Source organism: Colobus angolensis, unplaced genomic scaffold (genome assembly GCF_000951035.1).
Source record: "Colobus angolensis palliatus isolate OR3802 unplaced genomic scaffold, Cang.pa_1.0 Scaffold32, whole genome shotgun sequence".
Lineage (NCBI taxonomy): Eukaryota > Metazoa > Chordata > Mammalia > Primates > Cercopithecidae > Colobus > Colobus angolensis.
In genome coordinates, this window is record NW_012116488.1 from 6,337,098 (window position 1) to 6,357,815 (window position 20,718).

Sequence of the window (20,718 nt, forward strand, 5' to 3'; positions counted from 1 at the left end):
TGGATGGATGGATGGGTAGGTAGGTGGGTGAGTGGATGGATGGATGGATGGATGCGTGGGTGGATGGATGGATGGATGGGTAGGTAGGTGGGTGAGTGGTTGGATGGATGGATGGATGGATGTGTGGGTGGATGGATGGATGGGAAGATGGAAGAGTAGATGAATGGATAGAGGGACAGACAGGTGGATGGATGAGTAGGTAGGTGGGTGAGTGGATGGTTGGATGGATGTGTGGATGGATGTGTGGGTGGATGGATGGATGGGTAGGTAGGTGGGTGAGTGGATGGTTGGATGGATGGGTGGATGGATGGATGGATGGGTAGGTAGGTGGGTGAGTGGATGGATGGATAGATGGACGGATGGATGGATGGGTGGATGGATAGATGGATGGATGGATGGATAGCTGGACAGATGGATGGATGAAAGGGGTGGTGTGACATTGTGAGTGAGAGCTCTGGCTCTGGGCTCTGACAGACTCAGGTTCAAGTGTCCTGGTGAGCACTAACTCCGTGTCATGCACAGTCCCTGGTGCATTCCCTATCCTGAGCCATTCAGTGATGTATCACTCTCTTCCTTCACTGCCCCAATATTCCCCCGGGGTGAGCACTAACTCCGTGTCATGCACAGTCCCTGGTGCATTCCCTATCCTGAGCCATTCAGTGATGTATCACTCTCTTCCTTCACTGCCCCAATATTCCCCCAGGGGTAAGCCCTGCATCAGGCTCTGCAGGGTGGCTGGGATGCTTCAAGGGAGGAGGAACAGATTCAGGGAGCCAGGAGAGGGGAGCGCAGAGAAGCCTGCAGGCCCAGCTTTCAGAAGGCCTGAGCTGGGCACTGTAGCCCCTGAATCCTATGTTGTGTCACCTAGGCATAGAGTATGCAGGGCAGACATCAGGGAGAGAGGAATCCTGGTCATGCCCCAGATCCCCAGGACCTAGAATACTGCCTCAGAGAGCAGAAAGAAATTACCCCAGCCCTTCTCAGGCCTGTGTCTACGGAGCCATCCCTTTCAGGCAAACTGCAGTTTGGGCGCCCATCCTGTTGGGAGCTCACAGGGCCAGCTTGGGGCTGACATAGGCACTGGACTACCTGATCTCCAGGCTGTGGCCTTGGCCTCCAAGCCCAGAGTGGGGGTAGCTGGATGGGCCATGTCCTGCAGGCCAGGAATGGGTCAGGAGCAGTTTCCACATCTTTCCCACAGTCGGGGCTGGCAGGACGGAGCAGAACAAGATCCAGCTGGAATCCTGATGGGAACAGGGAAGCCGGGAACCTGTTTTGCAGGCTCCCTGCAGTCTCAGAGCCCTGAGGATCACACATGCATAGACACACACACACACACACACACACACACACACACACACACACACACCTGTATCCCCATGGCCAGCAAGCTCTCTGGTTTCATCAGCCCATAGTAGATGCCTGCTGGGGTCATGGGAATGTCACAGCCACAGCAACCACACATTGACTACATGAAAGCCACCCACTCTCATAGAGTCAAAGTCAGTCTACAGTCATCTCTCAGTGACTTCTCCAGCATCAGGCCGACCGCTCCTCTGACTGCACCCACCTGACAGGATAGCAATGCAGGCATTCATTGAGCATGGATGTGGGCCAGACACAGGACTAGCTCACTTCATCCTCACAATGACTTTGAATTTTGCACCATCATGCAGATGGGGAAACAGAGCAACTTGGGAGTCTTGCACAAAGTCACACAAGGAGTGGGCACAAGCACTAGGCTTCGGGCTCTGGCAGCCTGGACCCAGGGTCCATGCAGGAGCCTTTCACCAGCAAGAGCAGGAGCCTTTGAAACTCAGGGTTCTTGGCTGGCACGGGGGACTGTGTTTTATAAAAGTGGTGAGTGCCTCTGGTTGAATGTTTAATGTTCATATCAACGAATCTCCACTGTATCCATCACCAGAGCCCTCCAGGGCAGATGGGCATTGGAGAGGCCGCCCGCGCCCAGCATTGGATGGAGGGTGGGGTGAGGCCCCAGGCTGCTGACCCAGGCTGCAGGATGGGCTCAGCCTCCCGTCTCCAGCATTCTCCTAGTGCTGGTTGGGACAGGACCCTGCCTCATTGTGGGCATTAGCCAGCCATGTGTCCCCAGTGACGCAGCAACCCAGACCTGCCTGCCTGGAGAACAGCCCTCCACAATAATAATAATTATGACAACTATTATTAGTATTTTATTGTGGTGATGGTAATAACAAGCTTGGCGTCGTGGTCAGGAGACCAGACTCTGTGCCAGGCAGACCTGGCTGCACCTCCCAGCCATCCCTTGGCTGTGGGACCTTAGGCCAGTACCTTGACCCCCACTACACCTTAGCTTCCTCCTCTGCAGATGGGAGGAGGCTACTCAGGTGCATTGGTTCCTGCTTGCAGGGGGCGGGGCTGCACAGGCAGAGTTCTGGACAACCTGGCCTGGAAACCACAGGAAGGCAGGCCCCGCAGCACTGTGTGTTTTTAAAGCTGACCTACCTGGCCTCCCAAGGGAACCCATGATGAAAGGTTCCGGCACCCCTTGCCAGTCATCAGCCCACGCGCTGCTTCACTTCCTGTAAAGACAGTGCTGGGCCAGTGGCTTACCCACTTCGCTTGGCAGGCACCGTGCAATTTTCATTAGGTCACGTACTCATTATTTCTCCAGATGACTCTCAGCCAGGGAGATGTGAATTTGATGGGCTGCCCACTTTACAGACGGGGCAACTGAGGCGTGCAGCAGGCAAGGGCTTGCTTCCGGCCTTGGAGAGGGCAAAAGGTCAGTGGTTCAAGTAGGGATTCTGAATTTGGCCTCTGTGGTTCCCTGAAGTAGGTTCCTGGGGAAAAGAGAGTGGAGAATCACGGTTGCTGGGAGTGGTGCAGGGAGGAGGCAGAAGGCGTCGGTGGCCCGCAGAGGCTGCCCGGCCCCAAGAACAAACTCACACTCACTCACAGGCCAACTGCTTGGGCCGCTGCCTGCTCTGCCTCAGATCCTCCAGGATGGAGACGTGGGGGACAGGGAGCTGGATCCCACGCCTGCTGCTGTTAAGGTCAGAGAAGGGGTGGGGTGTGCCTGGGTTGGGAGCTGGGACTGTAAACGCCTGACCACGTGGGAGTTGGTAAGAAGCCAACACAGTCTTGCCCCTTCCTGAGCCCTGGCCCAGGTGCTGTGTCACGGACTTTGTAGCTCCTTCTGTCGCCACCATAACCCCGTGGGGTCAGTGCTGCTGCTGGCCCATCCACAGAGGAAGACACACCTGAGATGCGACTGCTCAGGCCACAGAGTTGATTGGCAGCAGGTCTGCCCCTGAACCTAGGCCCGAGTGCCCCAAAACCCTGCTTTATCTCATCCCATGCTCCAGGGAGCCACAGCCAGGGAAGAGGAGAAGTGGCCGAGTGCCGTGGCCGAAGCCAGGGTGGAGAGTCAGCTCTGGTTCCCAGCCTGGTCTGCCAAGCTCTTGGCAAGCCTCAGGCCCTTCTGAGTTTCCATTCTCTCACCTGAAGGGGTGAGTAGCTCCCCTGTCTGGCCTGGCTGCCTTGTGGGCTCAAAGGCAATGTGAGAGGTGCCTATTTCATGCTTGGCATATAGTAGGTACTCAAGTAAAGTAAGTTTCCATCTTCCTTTTCCCTCAATAATAAAGCAAAGTGTTCCCTCTCCTAGACAAAATATTACATTTTAGGATGAGTGATGATGGAATTGTAGGCAGTTTGCCGGGCTGGCACTGGCGGGGCTGCTAGGAAAAGATCTCTGAGCTCCTCAAATCACAGGCACAGCAGCCTCGGGAGGGGAGTCCGGTGCTGCTTGCTGCAGGCAGGAGCCCCTGCTTCCTCTTCCTTCAAGAGCCTTTCAGGGCCAGGTGTGGTGGTTCACATTTGTAATCCCAGCACTTTGGGAGGCCGAGGCTGGAGGGTTGCTTGAGACCAGGATTTAGAAACCAGCCTGGGCAACATAGCAATATCCTGTCTCTTCAGAAAACAAAAAAAATCAGCCAGGTGTGGTGGTGCACTCTTGTAGTCCCAACTACTTGGGAGGCTGAAGTGGGAGGATCACAGCCCAGGAGGCTGAGGCTGCAGTGAGCTGTGATCGTACCACTGCACTCCAGCCTGGGGGACAGGGTGAGACTCTGCCTAAAAAAAAAAAAAAAAAAAAAAAGTGTCTATTGTCATCTCAACTGCACCACTTCCCAAAACTCAACAGAATTCTCCCGGGCTGAGTTCTTTTCATAATCTCATGCTAATGGAGAGTGATTTCCATGGACTCATACCTCAAGAAATTGTGGCTCTCTCAGAGCCAGCCTTAAAGGGTAATAGGCATTCAAAACTGCTAAGGCAGCTCCCAGGCACCGCTACACCCCATTAAATCACATACACCATTAAAAGGATAAAAGCCCGTGCTGGCATGCACGTGTGTGCATGGCTGTCTTCCTAGGGTGCTCTTCCCCAGCTCTGCCGCCTGCAGGAATGGGAGCCTCCTTTCAGGCTCAGCACACGCGTCTCTGCAGTGACACCTTCCCAGCTCCCCATTCAGAATTGCCGCCCTTCCTGGCAGTTCCATAGCACATGGGTCTTGCTTACAGCACTTTGCACTGCCTCTGTCTTAACTCCCAGGTAGGCTATGAAATTGATGACAGGAATGGAAGCTCTCGTTCGTTCAGTTCACAGCATGCTGAGTGCTTTATGCTCTTGGCCTGTGATCCTCACTAGCGCTCTTTAATGTGGTGACCATCCCATTTTACAAATGAGGAAATTGAGGCTCAGAGAGGTTCAACCATTTGCCCAAGCCTGGCTGATCCCAGGCCTGGGCTCTTTCAACAGCACGGTGCTGCCTCTGCAGGGGTCCACCCTGGGCTGGGTTGTGGGGAACTCAGGACCCTTCAGTGGAAAGGGTGGCCGAGCAGGTAGGCAGACAGGGCCAGCACAGTATGTTGCTACCATAACTGGGGACCCTGGGATTTGGTGGGAGCCAGACAGGTTGGGGGGATCATGGGAAAGAATTTCATAAAGCTGTGTCCTGGCATGAGCCAGTCAGGTAAGGAAGAAGGATAGGGCATTTGTGGCAAAAACAGCACCATGTCATACAGCCACGTGACAGATGACGGTTGTCGGGGAGCAAGCTCTTCATGCTGTCATTTGAGCAGGATGGAAATTGTGGGCTGGAGAGCAGGGCAATGAGGAGAGGCCACGACTCCCTGGACAGAGCACCCCAGGGGTGACACTCTGTAAATCAGTGCAACCGGGAGTTAGAGGGTCTCTAAGGGTGGGCCACAGATCTCTGCCTGCATCCCTGCCTGTTTCAATTGAGTCTGGATGGAGCCATTAGAGCTTATCAGGCGTGCCAAAGGCAACGTCCCATGAGAACGTTACATTTCCAGAAACCTCAGAAGGTGGAACCAGAGACTGAAACCAACAGAAGAGAATTGAACAGGCAGAACAAGAATAGCCTGCTTTCAGGTGCAACAGGTCAATTGCACAAACTGACAAGTTGATGGCAAGGTCCTATTTTCCCCCTGCCTCCTGAATTGTGTTTAAAAAGTGAATCTTTGGTCAGGCCCGGTGGCTTACGCATGTAATCCTAGCACTTTGGGAGGCCAAGGTGGGCAGATCACAAGGTCAGGAGATAGAGACTATCCTGGTTAACATGGTGAAACCCAGTCTCTACTAAAAATACAAAAAATTAGCCAGGCGTGGTGGCAGGCACCTGTGGTCCCAGCTACTTGGGAGGCTGAGGCAGGAGAATCGCTTGAACCTGGGAGACAGAGGTTGCAATGAGCCAAGATCGCATCATTGCGCTCCAGCCTGGGCGACAGAGCAAGACTGTGTCTCAAAAAAAGGGAATCCTCTGAGGTTGAAACGGAGAGATCTGTTTGCTGGGCCTGCCCACAGGAAGTTCTTTAAAAACATCTGTGGTCAGTGGGTCCTGGATGGGTGTCCTGACCTGGGCGAGTCCTTGGGAAGAATCAGCCAGTTCCCCTGCACCAGGATGGGGCTAACTCAGCAGAGCCTGTGAGGCTCCAGTGCCCACTCACTACAGCTGGGGTTGGTGTAACCCACATAAAATCCCCCAGTCCCACCCAGGAACGGGCATCCCAGTTGCCTCAAGATCAGAGAGGGCCTTCACCAGCTGGACAGCAGAGGTGGGGTGGTGAGGACAGAGGGCGGCCTTCTGTGCCTGCGATGAACTATCACTTGAGCCCAGGAGTTCGAGACCAGCCTGGGCAACATGGTGAGACTCCATCTCTACAAAAAAATACAAAAATTAGCTAGGCATGGTGGTACCTGCCTGTAGTCCCAGCTACTCGAGAGGCTGAGGTGGGAGGTTGGTTTGATCCAGGGAGGTTGAGATTACAGTGTACTGAGATTACACCATTGCACTCCAGTCTGAGCAACAGAACAAGACCCTGTCTCAAAAAAAGAAAAGTGGGCGTAACATAAAGAGTAGGGCCAGTTGTGGTCAGATGGTGACCTAGGGTGGGTACTCACAGCAAGCACTCCCTCTATACCTCTGCAAGATGGCCATGCTCTCTTAGCTTGTTCACCTCTAGGGACAGGGAACTCACTACGTTGAGCCTGGGACAGGGCAGACCCCAGAACTGCCTTCGGAGAGTCCGCACTGTCGTGGGGAAGTAAGCTGGCGGCAGGGGCGGGGCCAGCCTCCAGGTCTGACTCTGCTGCTCTTTCAGAGGGTGTCCCCAGAGGGAAACGGGCTAGAGAGCTCCGGAGATGGGCCCTGTCCAGAGGCCTGGCCTCCCTATGTTCTGCAGGCAGAGGGAGAGTGACCCTTGTGCTCAGGCAGCTGGCCAGAGCCCTGGGAAGCCGAGACCTCTCCTTCCTGTGGGAAGCTGGTAGGCCACTGCCCACAAGTGACCCTCCCACAGCGGCCCCTGTCCCCTTTTCCCTCACTGCTCCTGACCCCCCCGCCCCGCACCTGAGTGGTGACAGCTGGGAAGGGCTGATGCCTGCCCTCGGCCCCCCTTGGGGGAAGAAGGGGCTTCCTTAAGGAGGAGCCTGGACACCCCTCTTCTCTTGCCCCTCAGAGGCTGGATCTAGCCAGGGACTCTGACCTGGATGTGGGGGTGCTGGGATGGGGAGGGAGAAAAACGGGGAGGGCACTCCCTGCAAGAGGCCCAGGTCAGGGCAGAGGTTCTCGGACCCTCAGCCGGCCATTCCTGTCCAGCAGGTTGGAGGGGCCAGGGGCCAGAAGCACTTTGTTGTCTGGAAGGGCAGAGAGATTATCTGCCCACTGGATTTCAAGGCCTCCTTTCTGCCCTCTCCCAAAGCTGCTGACAGACCTGACTCCCTGGGGAGCTGAGGGACGCTTTTCTTGTTTCCTGTGACCTCCACAGAGAAAAATCCATCACTGGCTGGCTGAGCAATCCAGGCGGGTCCAAGAAAGACGGCATTGAGTCACCTGGGTCCTCATTGCCCTGACAGCCGTGAACGCATCATCCAGCTGGTAATTAGCTCTTACAGGAAAGGGAAAGGTCTGTCATTTTCCTCCGGAAGTCCCACGCAGGGATTGCCGGCTGCCCCTCCTTGAAGCCAGAGAAAGGCCGGATCCTCATCCTGGGGCCAGCCTCTGTTAAGGATGTGGACTAGGGGTGGGAAAATATCCCTCCTTCCACTCAGGAATCCCACTTCTGGGAATTTACCCCAAGGAAACAATCCAACAGGAAAGCAAAGCTGTGCACAAACACGTTCCCATAGGAGTTCTGTATAATAGAACCAGCGCCCAGCAGTGGGAACAGCCACGAACCCCGGCTGGGCTAAATATCACCTGGCTGTGAAACAGGGCAAATGGGGAGGATGGGGGGCGGGGGGCTCGGAGGTCCTGGCTTAGCACTCAAGGATTCCTGAACTTTGACATCCCAGCCTGATCCCTACCCTGACACTGGCAAATAGACCAGTTCCAGAACTCAGAGGTGGTGACTCCCATCTCCAGGTAGGGGACCTAGCAAATATCCCACTGAGTCTTATCATCACGCAGGTGTGAGAACCCCTGCTTACATTGCAGCTTCAAGGATGCATTTATTTAAACTCTAAATATATATATATATACATATATGTGTATATATATGTATGTGTGTATATATATGTATGTGTTTATATGTGTGTGTGTGTGTGTGTGTGTATATATATTTTTTTTAGATGGAGTCTTGCACTGTAGCCCCAGCTGGAGTTCAATGATGCGATTTCGGCTCACTGCAACCTCTGCCTCCCAGGTTCAAGCAATTCTCCTGCCTCAGCCTCCCAAGTAGCTGGGATTACAGATGCCCACCATCACACCCGGCTAATTTTTTGTATTTTTAGTAGAGACGGGGTTGCACTATGTTGGCCAGGCTGGTCTCGAACTCCTGACCTCGTGATCTGCCCACCTCAGCCTCCCAAGGTGCTGGGATTATAGGCGTGAGCCACCGTGCCCGGCCAACTCTAAGTCTTAGTTGTGGCATCTGTAAAATGGACCCAGCACCAGGGCCAGTCCCCAGGGTTCTGGGAGGGATAGTGAGATCATGGTGAGGCTCGGTGAGGAACTGCCACCAATTGCAAATTACACAGCTCCCGTCTCCCTCTCACCCTCCCCAGTCCCCAGGCCACATAGGCTGCTTTGAGAACATCCCAGTGCCCAGAGCTGTGCCCAGGCCTGGCATGATGTTTCTGCAAGGCTTCTCCATGCTCTTCCTGCCGGGCCGGGCCCTGGTCCAGGCTCTGCAGAGAGGAGTGAGCTCCAGGGTGCACTGGCCAGCCCCACACACCAGATGTGCACCCCTCCCGTTCCTTTTCTACCTGCGTCCCTGAGAGCCAGCAGTGTTCCTGGGGTGTCTGTGCCCACACTGGCCTAGGCATTGGGAGGGGCCCCATGGGGAGGAGGCACCCAAAGGAAGCAGCTGAGCTGAGTTCCGGAGAATCTTTGAGAGAAGGAAAAGCCAGGCAGAGGCCTTGCCAATGCTGTTAGGTTTTCAGCTGGCTGGGTGAGGCCAGAGCGAACCTCAGGTAGTGGCTGTATGCACAGGTCAGGGTTGGAGAGGTAGGATTTAGGGACATCAGGCTACAAGGCGGAGTTAGAAGCTGAAGCTCATGCATCTCCTGGCAACCATGAGGCAAAGAGAAGCCCTAAATGTGGAGCCCAGCAGGGAGCTGGGCGTTTCATTCCTTGGGTGAGTCCCTCCTAACGGGACTCAGTATCTCCAAGCGTCCTCTAGGACTGGACCAGTCTAGTGCTCCTCAGGCCCGGGTGGACCTTCCACGGGTCCGCCAGGCAGCCTGGCCACTTCCCAGACCCTCTCCCATGGGCTTCCAGGACAAAGCTCTGAGATTCCCAGGATGCCAAGTCTTGTGCAGCCCCGGTTGGTGCCAGCCCTTCCTCTTTGGTAGCTGGCGGTGTCCCCTCTCTAGGGCAACCCCCACTTGCTTGGTGAAGGGCTCCCTCTGACAGACACTGAGGGTGGGATGTGTGACTAAGAACAGTTTGTACAGTGAAGGGAAGGGTTTGTAGCTGCCCTGCTGGGAGCCCCTGGACCAGGCAAGGTGCCTCCTTGCTCTGAAATTCCAGCTGGGACTGCCTATCCCTTTCTTTTGGGTGGGTCCTCCGCCTGCCTTTGCTGGCACACCTGCCATGGGAGAAATCTGCTATGGACCTCCAAACTCATGCCCAATAGTCACAGTTTCTGCAGGTAAAATGGGCACAGTCATCCCTGCCCACCTTGCAGCCTTGTTGGGAGGATGGGAGGAGGAAACAGCCCAGAGAGTGCTTTGCAAACTGGAAATGACTGGGGAAACTGAGGGGCTGACCAGGCTTCCTTCTCCAGCAGGCAGGCCTGGGTCTGGGGGTGTTGCTGGTGATAGTCTGGTCTGTGAGCTTCCATCAGGCAATATTCCTCGCCCTCCTTACTTGTTTCACATGCCACAGCCCAGAGCTAGGTTTTATCACTATTTAAATAAATTATGTTGATATTTAAATAAAATGATGCATGCACTTAGGGTAAAAACAATCATGGAACACTAAGATGCTTGCAAGGAAATGAGATGGTTCCCCACCTCCCCTCCCTTTCCCCACTCCCCAGAGCAACCAGTTTCCACATTTAGTTGTTCTTTCTGGCTTTGCAGTCTCCACATTTCTCATAAGATGTTTACGTTGCTATTTCTTGATTTTTCAATTCTAGACATTTCTGTTGCTTTCTCATGGTGACAGATGAGGCTTCAGCTCTCTGAAACCCTCCCACTCCCGCCTCCCCTCCCTCAGCCTCTTTAGAGGGCTTTATGCATTTCTTAGTTAATAGCTGGTCAAGGGTTTTATGATGATGATAGCGTAAATATTATTCCATGAAAGTCAGGAAGTGGTCAATGACAGTTTCTTGTACAGTTTTGTTTGTGTGTGCCCTGGAGTGAATGCATTTATTTATAACTTGCAAGGTATTATGTGTCTCTTCTTAATTTTTCATCTGATCTGCTCTAAACTGAGTGCTGCTGTTGTCAAATGCTCTGACAGTCTGTAATCTACTCTGTTTTGCCCTAAGTTCCCCGTCTTCTGCTCTGGGGTCACTTCTCTGCCCCCTGGGAAGGATGCTCCTTCCCGGGTGATCGCACGCTCCCTGGTTGTTCTCAGCTCCTATGGGAGCATGTGCAACCAAAGCTTCCTAGAAGGTGCACGGTCGTTATATTCTATTTAAACTTAAATTTTATTTTGAGGCCTTGCATTTTTGCAAGGTTTACAAGGTTGATCCTTCCTGTGGGCATAAAATCCAGGCAGGAAATCCTTTTCCCCCAGATTTTAAAGGCAACTGATCGTTCTGCGGTCCTCTAGCTTCCATTGTTGCAAGGAGAGGTCCAGTGATAGGCTTATTATTATTATTTTTTAATTTAAAAACACATGCACAGAGTTTCAAACATAAAACTATAAAGCTTATTTAAAAAAAAAAAAAGTCCCTGCGTTATCTCTCTCTACCCAATTCCTAGTTCCCAGAGGCAACTTTTCTCTATATTTGATTCTGCAACTTTTCTCTAGATTTGAAAACAACACACTTGTACTGTTCTTTACTGGCTCTCCAGCTTCTGAGGCTCTCACTTGCCTTTCTCTTACAGATGAGGAGGCTTCAGGCCACTTACGTCCCCACCCCTCCCCACACAGGCCAATCCCCTCCCCTATCCTCCTAAGATTGCTACACCATAATTTCTGGTCAAATTAGTATTGTTTACATATTACGCTATGCTACAGTCACGTATCACTTAACGACAAGGATATGATTTGGGAAATGCGTCATTAGGTGCTGTCATCATTGTCATGGAGCATGCAATGCTAGATGGGATAGCCCACTACACACCCAGGCCAGATGGTCTAGCCTATTGCCGCTAGGCTACAAATCTGTACAGCATGGGCCTGTACTGAATGTTGTAGGAACTGTAACACAATGGCAAGAATGTGTGTGTCTAAACATAGGAAAGGTACAGGAAGAACACAATATTATCTGACGGGACCACCATGGTGTGTGTGACCCTGACCAAAATGTGACGAAGCAGCACGTGACTCTATATAAACATTATGGCCAGCTGAGCCATGGTATGGCCTGATTGGATTTCCTTCCTTGTGCAACTTCTGGGTTTCCCTGGGGATTAATAATTGCCTCCTTGTTTTGACTTGCTTGGTTTTTTTCTGGGCTTTTCACCAAACTTTGACAGAGCTCTAATATTCCTCTCCAAACAGCCAAGCACCCCCAGCAAGGGAATCCATGAGCTTGGGAGCCTCCTTTTCTAATCTGCGCTGACTGCTCCCGTCTGCAAAGCCCTAACCCTGGGCCTCCCTTTCTCTGTGTCTGAATCGCATGTCTTGTTTCGTTTCCTCTCTCCCTTTCTTCCTTCCTTCCTTCCTTCCTTCCTTCCTTCCTTCCTTCCTTCCTTTCTTTCTTTCTTTTCTTTCCTTCCTTCCTTCCTTCCTTCCTTCCTTCCTTCCTTCCTTCCTTCCTTCCTTTCCTTTCTTTCTTTCCTCTCTCTTTTTTTCTCTTCCTTCCTTCCTTTCCTCTCTCCCTCTTTCTTTCTTCTTTTCTTTTAACTGCCTTCCTTTCTTTTCTTTTCTTTCTTTCTGACACAGGGTCTCACTCTGCCACTGAGGCTGGAGTGCAGTGGCACAATCGCAGCTCATTGCAGTTTCAACCTCCTGGGTCGAGTAACCCTCTCACCTCAGCCTCCTGAGTAGCTGGCAGCACAGTCATGCACCACCAAGCCCATGTTTTTACATTTTCTTTAGAGATAGGGTTTCCCCATGTTGCCCAGGCTGGTCTTGAACTCCTGGGCTCAAGCAATCTACCCTCTTTGGCCTCCCAAAGTGCTGGGATTACAGGTGTGAGCCACCGTGCCTGGCCTTCATGTCTTATTTCTTGGTTTAATTCCTAATTTTAGAGAAAGAGTGTCTGGGAAATAATTTTTCTTTTTTTTTAATTGGAAAATGTCTCACTCTACACTCCCACTGGACTGCATCAGTACTGAAATAGTTTTCCTTCAGGATGTTGAGACATCACTTCATGACCTTCTAGTTTCTGGACTTGCTGTTGAGAATGTCAACATTATTCTGATTCCTTTTCTCCGCACTCTACCCACCATGGTTTGAGGATTTTCTCAACCCTGGTGTTGTGAAGTTTTACAATAATGTGCCCAATATGGTCTTTTTTCCACTTCTCTGCTGGCCCTTTTTATGGGGAGACTTGTGTCCATGAGTCTCAGATTTTTTTTTTTTTGATTTCATATGTTTATTACTTTCTTTCCTTTCATTTTATCCCATGAGATATGGGACAAAAAATCAGGGCATTAAGTGAACGCTATCCTGACCTCCGGAAACCCTCCTTCCCTCCCGCGTCACTAGGTGTATGCATTCAAAGTAGCACATTTGAGGATTATTTGGGGAATCTGGTTAACCTTAGAGAAAGATCTCTAAGGTCAGGTGCTTGGGGAGGGGGGTCCCCCACAGCAATGGGGGTGTCTCCTTCTAGCTCAGCCTGATGCCAACAAACAAGTGCCTCCTGTAGCCCAGAGCAGCTCGGCTGCTAAATCACTGTCTCCCAAGGTTCTGATGGACTTGGTCTGGGGCGGGACCTGAGCATCTGCATTTCACATGCTTTTCGGTGATTCTAAGGGTTGCTAGGGCTGAGTCCTAGGGCTGACCTGCTGCCCTTGCTCCGAGAGCCTGACCGGCTAGCTGCCTCTTGGGCTCTGGTTTGCTCACAGGGGCTCTGTGAGTTCAGGGTGCTGAGATCCTCATTGCAGAGTTCTGTGTCCTGGTGTTGGGGCTGAGCTGGGCGAGCTACTCTTGAGAGAAGGCTTGGCTCTTCAGTGCGGTTTTCAGACGCTCAGAAGACTATGGGCTCCGGGGCACCCACAGGACTTAACCCTTTCCCGAGGAGAGCATCCCCTCCCACCCCACCGTGTGGCCTGGGGTTCACACCTCCTTTTCCTGTCACTTGACTATCTCCTCATCCTGCAAGGAGGATGAAATGGTCCTGCTTTTTTTTTTTTTTTTTTGAGATGGAGTCTCGCTCTGTGGCCCAGGCTGGAGTGCAGTGGCCGGATCTCAGCTCACTGCAAGCTCCGCCTCCTGGGTTTACGCCATTCTCCTGCCTCAGCCTCCCGAGTAGCTGGGACTACAGGTGCCCGCCACCTCGCCCGGCTAATGTTTTGTATTTTTTAGTAGAGACGGGGTTTCACCGTGTTAGCCAGGATGGTCTTGATCTCCCGACCTCGTGATCCGCCCGTCTCGGCCTCCCAAAGTGCTGGGATTACAGGCTTGAGCCACCGCGCCCGGCCAATGGTCCTGCTTTTAGGTCCTGATCCAGAGGCTCAGAGAGGAGGTGCAGCTTTGCCTAGGGCCACTTTGCTGGTATGGGTCAGGCCAGAGACACAGACTCTACATCCAGCGTTTTTCTACTTAACTCAGCTTCCTCCTTTATCATTCACTCATTCAACAAACATTAACTGAGTTCCCAGGCTCTATGCTAGGAATTTGAAGTTTATTTTTATTTTATTTATTTATTTTTGAGATGGAATCCCACTCTGTCGCCCAGGCTGTAGTGCAATGGCATGATCTCAGCTCACTACAACCTCCCCTTCCTGGGTTCAAGTGATTCTCCTGCCTCAGTCTCCTGAGTAGCTGGGATTACAGGCGTGCACCACTGCGCCTGGCTAATTTTTTTTTTGTATTTTTAGTCGAGACGGGATTTCACCATGTTAGCCAGGCCGGTCTCGAACTCCTGACCTCAAGTGATCTGCTCACCTCGGCCTCCCAAAGTGCTGGCATTACAGGAGTGAGCCACTGTGCCTGGCCTGGAACTTTAAATTTAAAAACACATTCAGGCCTGGTGACGTGGCTCACACCTATAATTCCAGCACTTGGGGATGCTGAGTGGCAGATCGCTTGAGCCCAGGAATTCCAGACCAGCCTCTACAAACAATATAAAAACTAGCGGGGTGTGGGTATGCAGCTGTAGTCCCAGATATTCAGGAGGTCGAGGTGGGAGAATTGCTGGAACCCAGGAGGTCAAGGCTGTGGTGAGCCAAGATGGCACCACTGCACTCCAGCCTGGGTGACAGAGTGAGACTCTGTCTAAAAAAAATTAATTTAAAAAAACACATGCATGGAGTTTCAAAAATAAAATTATAAGGCTTATTTTAAAAAAGCAAAATAAATAAATAAATAACAAAAAAAAGTTTGTCATTGGGGAACAGTGGGCCTCCTGGTCTGGTTGTTGTGGTTACTTGTGTCACCACTTCTCTCTGGCCAGCTGGGGCTCCTCAGACAACTTCATTTCAGTCCAGCCTCACCCAGGGCAGGTCAAGACAAGGCCTGGGGTGCAGGAGGAATTACTGTTACTGCTCTTGTTGTATCAAACAGGAGGGGCTGGGAGGGCTGCAGGCCAGCAGAACCCGCATTAACAATGAAGGTCTTTGCGACTTTCATTCCACCCTCACTGCATGAAATATTCAGGCACCAGAGAAGATTGGTTTCAGATCTCTGCAGCAGGCAGGCCAGGGCAGGGCCAGGTGGGGCGGCTTTGTGGGGTTGTAGACCTCAGGCCTAGGGCAGCACCCAAGGCCTGGCACGTGTGCCATCCAGAGGCTGTGGGGGCTGGAGGTACCTGACCCAGAGGGTGCAGCTGCAGATTCCCCTAGGGCACCCCCGGGGCCAGGCACTGAGGGTCCCAGAGAAAAATAAGGCTTAATCCTCCAGGAGGGCACAGCTGGGGAGGAGGCAGAAACATTCCCATATCATGGGTGGGCCTGGGCCTCACCACTCCCAGCAGAGTGGTGCGGCAGTTACAGAAGTGCACAGCTGGACTCAAAGAAACACCATGTGTCTGGGGCCTGGAATTTGTCACTTGATGTAAACCCTGTAAGTAGCATAAGTAGTATAAATCTTATAAGTAGCATAAATCATGTTACATTGTATTTGTGTACCTGTGAAAGCATCAATGTGATTAATACAGATACTTCAATTAAATCCCAAGTGAGTAAACCTGCTGTGCTGTTTCCTCTTCTTCTTCTGGGTTTCCTTCCTAATACATGGGGCACCTCCAGTATGAAATTTGGCCTGGGCTTCTCTTGTGCTCTGAGAGCCTGATAAGACTTAGCTGTGTGTCCCCACCCCCATCTCACCTTGAACTGTAATAATCTCCACCTGTCAAGGGTGGGACCAGGTGGAGATAGTTGAATCATAGGGGCGGTTTCCCTCACAGTCAGTGAGTTCTCACGAGATCTGATGGTTTTATAAGGAGCTCTCCCCCAACGCTCGGCTCTCATTCTCTCTCCTGCCACCGTGATTGGTAAGTTTCCTGAGGCTTCCCCAGCCATGCGGAACTGTGAGTCAATCAAGCCTCTTTCCTTTGTAAATTACCCAGTGTTGGGTATTTCTTTATAGCAGGTGAGAATGAATTAATACAGAGCCTCAAGAAAGACAAAGCAGGTTAAGGAAAGTACAAGCATGACTTTCCACCAGAGTGACAACCCCAGACATCACCAGGGATGGGCAAGGCACACCCCATATCCTTCTGGCAGGAGTGTGAATTAGCCCCAGTTCTTTGGAGAGCACTTTGGCACTGTCTAGCCAACCTGTGTGTACTGTGTGACCTGGCCATTCTCTGTCTTGGTATAGATGTGAGCAAAGTTCATACTGATGTGCGTTGGGACACGTATAAGAGGGTCCACAGGGCATTGCTTGTAGGAGCAAAAAAAAAAAAAAACCAAAAAAAAAACCCCTAAAAACTAGGCTGGGCATGATGGCTCCCACCTGAAATCCCAACATTTTGGGAGGCTGAGGCAGGAGGATCACTTGAGGCCAGAAGTTCAAGATAAGCCTGGGCAACATAGAACCAATCTTTCTTTAAAAAAAAAAAAAAAAAAAAAGGCCAGCCATGGTGGCTCACATTTGTAATCCCAGGACTTTGAGAGGCCGAGGTGGGTGGATCACCTGAGGTCAGGAGTTCGAGACCAGCCTGACCAACATGGTGAAACCCTGTCTTTACCAAAAATTAGCTGGGTGTGGTGGTGGACGCCTATAATCTCAGCTACTTGGAAGGCTGAGGCAGGGGAATCACTTGAACCCCGGAGGCGGAGGTTGCAGTGAGCTGAGATAGTGCCATTGCACTCCAGTCTGGGTAACAGAGTGAGACTCCATCTCAAAAAAAAAAAAAAATTTTCAGGTGGTAAGAGCCTGTAGTATAAGCTACTCAGGAGGCTGAGGCAGGAGGATCACTTGAGTGAGTCTAGGAGGTTGAGGCTGCAGTCAGTCATGATTGAACAATTGCACTCTGGCCTGGGTGACAGAGTCTCAAACGAACAAACAAACAAAACTAGAAACAAATGTCCTTCAACAGGAGAAAAGTAAAGGTAATATATGCATGCAGTGGATCTAAGATAGCAGTGGTTCTTAGCCAAGGGCAATTCGGCAATGTATGAAAATATTTTTAGTTTTTAAAACTGGGGACAGGGGTATTACTTCCATCAAATGGGTGGAGGCCAGGGCTGCTGGTGAATGTCCTACAATGCACAGAATAGACCCTTACAAACATGCTGAGGTTGAGCAACCTTGCTATATGGCTATGAAAATGAATGAACTACAGCCACATGTGCCAACATAATGAGCACAGAAGCATGCTGCAAATGGACACATGAAGTACCATACCATGAAGACAGAGTTCAAAAGCATGCAAAATCAAACACTATCTTTTTCTGTGTGTGTGTGATGGAGTCTTGCTCTGTTGTCCAGGCTGGAGTGCAGTGGTGTCATCTCTGCTCACTGCAACCTCTGCCTCCTGGGTTCAAGTGATTCTCCTGCCTCAGCCTCCTGAATAGCTGGGATTACAGGCACCTGCCACCACACCTGGCTAATTTTTGTATTTTCGGTGGAGACGGGGGTTTTGCCACGTTGGCCACGCTGATCTCGAACTCCTGACCTCAAGTGATCCGCCTGCCTTGGCTTCCCAAAGTGCTGGGATTACAGGTGTGAGCCACAGTGCCTGGTCTAAATATGATCTTATAAGGGAGAAATATGGTAAGCTGAAAGCACAGGAATAACCAATACAACACTGAGATTCCTAGATACCCTTGGGTCAGGGAAGGCTGGGACCTGTGACCAGGAGGGGCTGCAGGAGCATCAGAAGCAGAAGTAGTGATAATTTAGTCTGGGTGGTGGGCTCCCAGGCATATGCTTCTCAGTGTTCTCTGTTAATATGAACCAGTTCATCATAAGAATAATGTTAAGTGCATCGAGGCGATAGCCAGCTCTACTATCCCCAGCCCCAGTATGTTGAGCCTCCCTCTTGCCTTACTCCATCAGGCGATGGTGTGAGGAGATGTCAGCAGCTAAAGGGGCAGGGGGAGAATTTCCATGGCTCTGGTTGGGAAGTCATGGAAAGGGAGGGGTTCAGATGCTGAGAGCCCCCATCGATCTCTTTACTTCCATTCCCACTTGGCTCTGGCTCTGGCCTGCCTGGCCTTAAAGCCCTCTCACACTGTCTGCTAGTCTCAGTGGATCTCCCCTCAAACCTCCTGTTGAGTGCTTTCTAATCACACACAAGTCTGGCCAGATCTCTCCTCTGCTCTAAGCCTTTCTGTGGCTCGCCACTGCCATCAGATGATACTTGAGGCTTTTGGCCAACACATGAGGCCCTTTGGGCTTCAGCTTCACCCTTGCCCTGCGGCAGCAGCAGTTCTAGGCAGCCGCCCCGTGCAGTGTGGACTTCCTGAGCTCCAGAAAGTTGCCTGGCACACTGGTTAACAGTGGGGATGAAGGAACCCATCCTGCCCTAGACCTCTCACTGCTGCCCCTGGGGGTCCAGCATGTAGGGAAACTGGTAGTCCCAGCTTCATGCAGTTTTCCCACCTATAAGTGTGGGAGTTGAGACACATGGCCTCTGAACTCTGCGTTCTTGAGGATCTCCATATTCTGGGCTGGACCCACCCAGAAGGAAGAAGGTGGCAGTCCAGGGCCATACCCAGAATCCTTTGTAGCACAGCCTGCCAGGGACAAGCATGGGGTTTCCTGGACAATCTTTGTTTCACTGGACCTCAGTGTTTGCCTCTGGAAAATGGGAAGACAGTCCTGGGGCAGAGGATGGGAAAGGAAGCATGGCTCCCCTCCCCAGAGCTTTGCAAGAGCTCTGCCAAGTGCTTGACACTAGCTCTGTCAGGGAGGGCTTGGATGAGAATACGGGGGCTCTGAGAGGACAAGGGACTAGTCTAGGGTCACCCAGCCAGACAGTGATGGAGTTGCCGGGAGACTGAGCTAATGACAATGACATGCAGTGATCTATCAGTAGAAATAGCTGGAGAGCTCTGACCACAGGTGCCATCCAGAGGCCTCAGAGTCACAGAGCCTTGGTCACAACGTGGAAAAGTCTGAAGCAGGAGGAAGTGGGTGGTGAACATGGGTCCAGGCACCTTGCCGACACCCAGCATCACAGAACCAGAGTCACAGCGGAAGAGACATCGCAGGGCATCCACCCCATTCCTCCTCTTTGAGAAAGGAAACTGAGGTGTGGGAGACAGTAGTCTGTGGGGTCAGATACACTCCGGAGCTCAGATGGTCCTGGGTTCAAATCCTGATTCAGCCACTTGCTAGCCATGTGACCCTGGGCAAGTGACTTAACCTGGGTGAGCCTCAGTTTCTTACTCTATGAAATGGGAACAGAGGGTTCTTACCGTATCAGTAAGGAGTCAGTGAGACAATCTAACTCTAGCACAGTGCTGGGTACCTAGAAAGTGCCCAGTCAACATTGTCCATATTAGTGACACTTAACCACTTTTCAGTGGACCCTGACTTGCTGCTGGCAGCCTTTCAGGATGACACCTCATAGTCTGGCCCAGACCTAGTCAGCCACCATTGCCTCACTGTCCTGAAAAAGATTCAGCTACCACCACATACTCTGTTGGCCATACCAGAGTCCTTGGGCGTCCACAAGCCTCTGAACACTGCCTGTAAGTTCACGCCCAATGATCTGAGCTTCTTGGAGGCAAACAACCAAGCCAACAAGAACCCATGTTCAATCCTCCAAGGGCTAATGACACCTTCTCATAGGTTTATTATAACCCTCAAAAGATGGCAGGTTAGAATCATTGGCATATACCGAGTCCAGGATCAGTGGCACGTGCTGTTGGTTATTGTCGTTGTCATTGCTATTATTAGATATCAGAGGCCCCAGGGAAAGGGCCCAGCTTCCTTCTGAGGCTTACAAAACCCTCCTCTGCCCAGCTCCATCGCTCAACCTCTTCCCGACTTTCCCCACCCTGCTGTTCCCTCCTGTATACCCCAGCTGCAAGGTGTAATAGTGTCTCTCCACACCCCTCACCTGCTCACCTTTGGGCCTTTGCTTGTACTGCTTCCTCCACCTGGAGCCTCCTCCCCACTCCACAAGATGACAAACTCCTTCAAGATTCAACTCCTCTAGGAAGCCATTCCCAGTGCCTGAGCACGCTCCTATAATGATGTGTTCGGGCCATTCTCGTTGGCAGTACTTACCACAATGCATTGCAATGTGTATATACATGCCCATTTAAATGTGTTTGTGCATAAATGCATGTATACTCATAGATTTCCTCTATGTTCACTGAGCTAATGAATGAAAGTGACCTTGAGAAAGGCATCTCCCTTCTGGGGCTCTGTTTTTCCTCACCTTCAAAATGAAGGCCTCAGACTCAGTCTGTCATGCACTGAGAGGTTTGACATTCACTCAGCAAACACCACATGGTACCGCCTCTGGGGTTGGAGCTCAGAGCCCCAACCATAGAAAAGAGTAAGAAAGCCCATTCCCCCTGAAAGCGAGGGGTACACTCTGCTTGTCACCAGCTTGTACCAGCACTCCCCCCACAGGCCCTAGGTTTTGGAGTATTTTGTCGACCATGTGTTAGCGTCTACTACGTGTTAGTGTACCGGTTCTCAGCCCCTGCTGGCTCTCACAAATGAACACACATATCCTGGGAGATTCTTTTAAAAAAGAGGGGTAGAATGTTGGTGGGGCACCTTTATTTTTAAAAGACTCACAACTACTTTTCCTGGGCACCTAGAGTATGACTGTGTTAGTACACCATGATTTGGTTTTACTGTTTTCTTTTCTTTTCTTTTTTTTTGAGACGGAGTCTCGCTCTGTCGCCCAGGCTGGAGCTCTGGAGCTCAGTAGCGCGATCTCAGCTCACTGCAAGCTACGCCTCCTGGGTTCATGCCATTCTCCTGCCTCAGCCTCCCGAGTAGCTGGGACTACAGGT

The 20,718-nt window shown here is 51.6% G+C and overlaps 1 long non-coding RNA gene across 1 annotated transcript in view; it reads right to left on the bottom strand.

Annotated features, from left to right (window-relative positions):
* Positions 1-1,869: 1,869 nt before the first annotated feature.
* Positions 1,870-20,718, bottom strand: part of LOC105518477 — a 22,162-nt gene continuing 3,313 nt past the window's right edge. The window contains exon 2 of the long non-coding RNA XR_001002839.1: positions 1,870-2,822. This is a non-coding gene — a long non-coding RNA (uncharacterized LOC105518477). The remainder of the gene's footprint in view (positions 2,823-20,718) is intronic.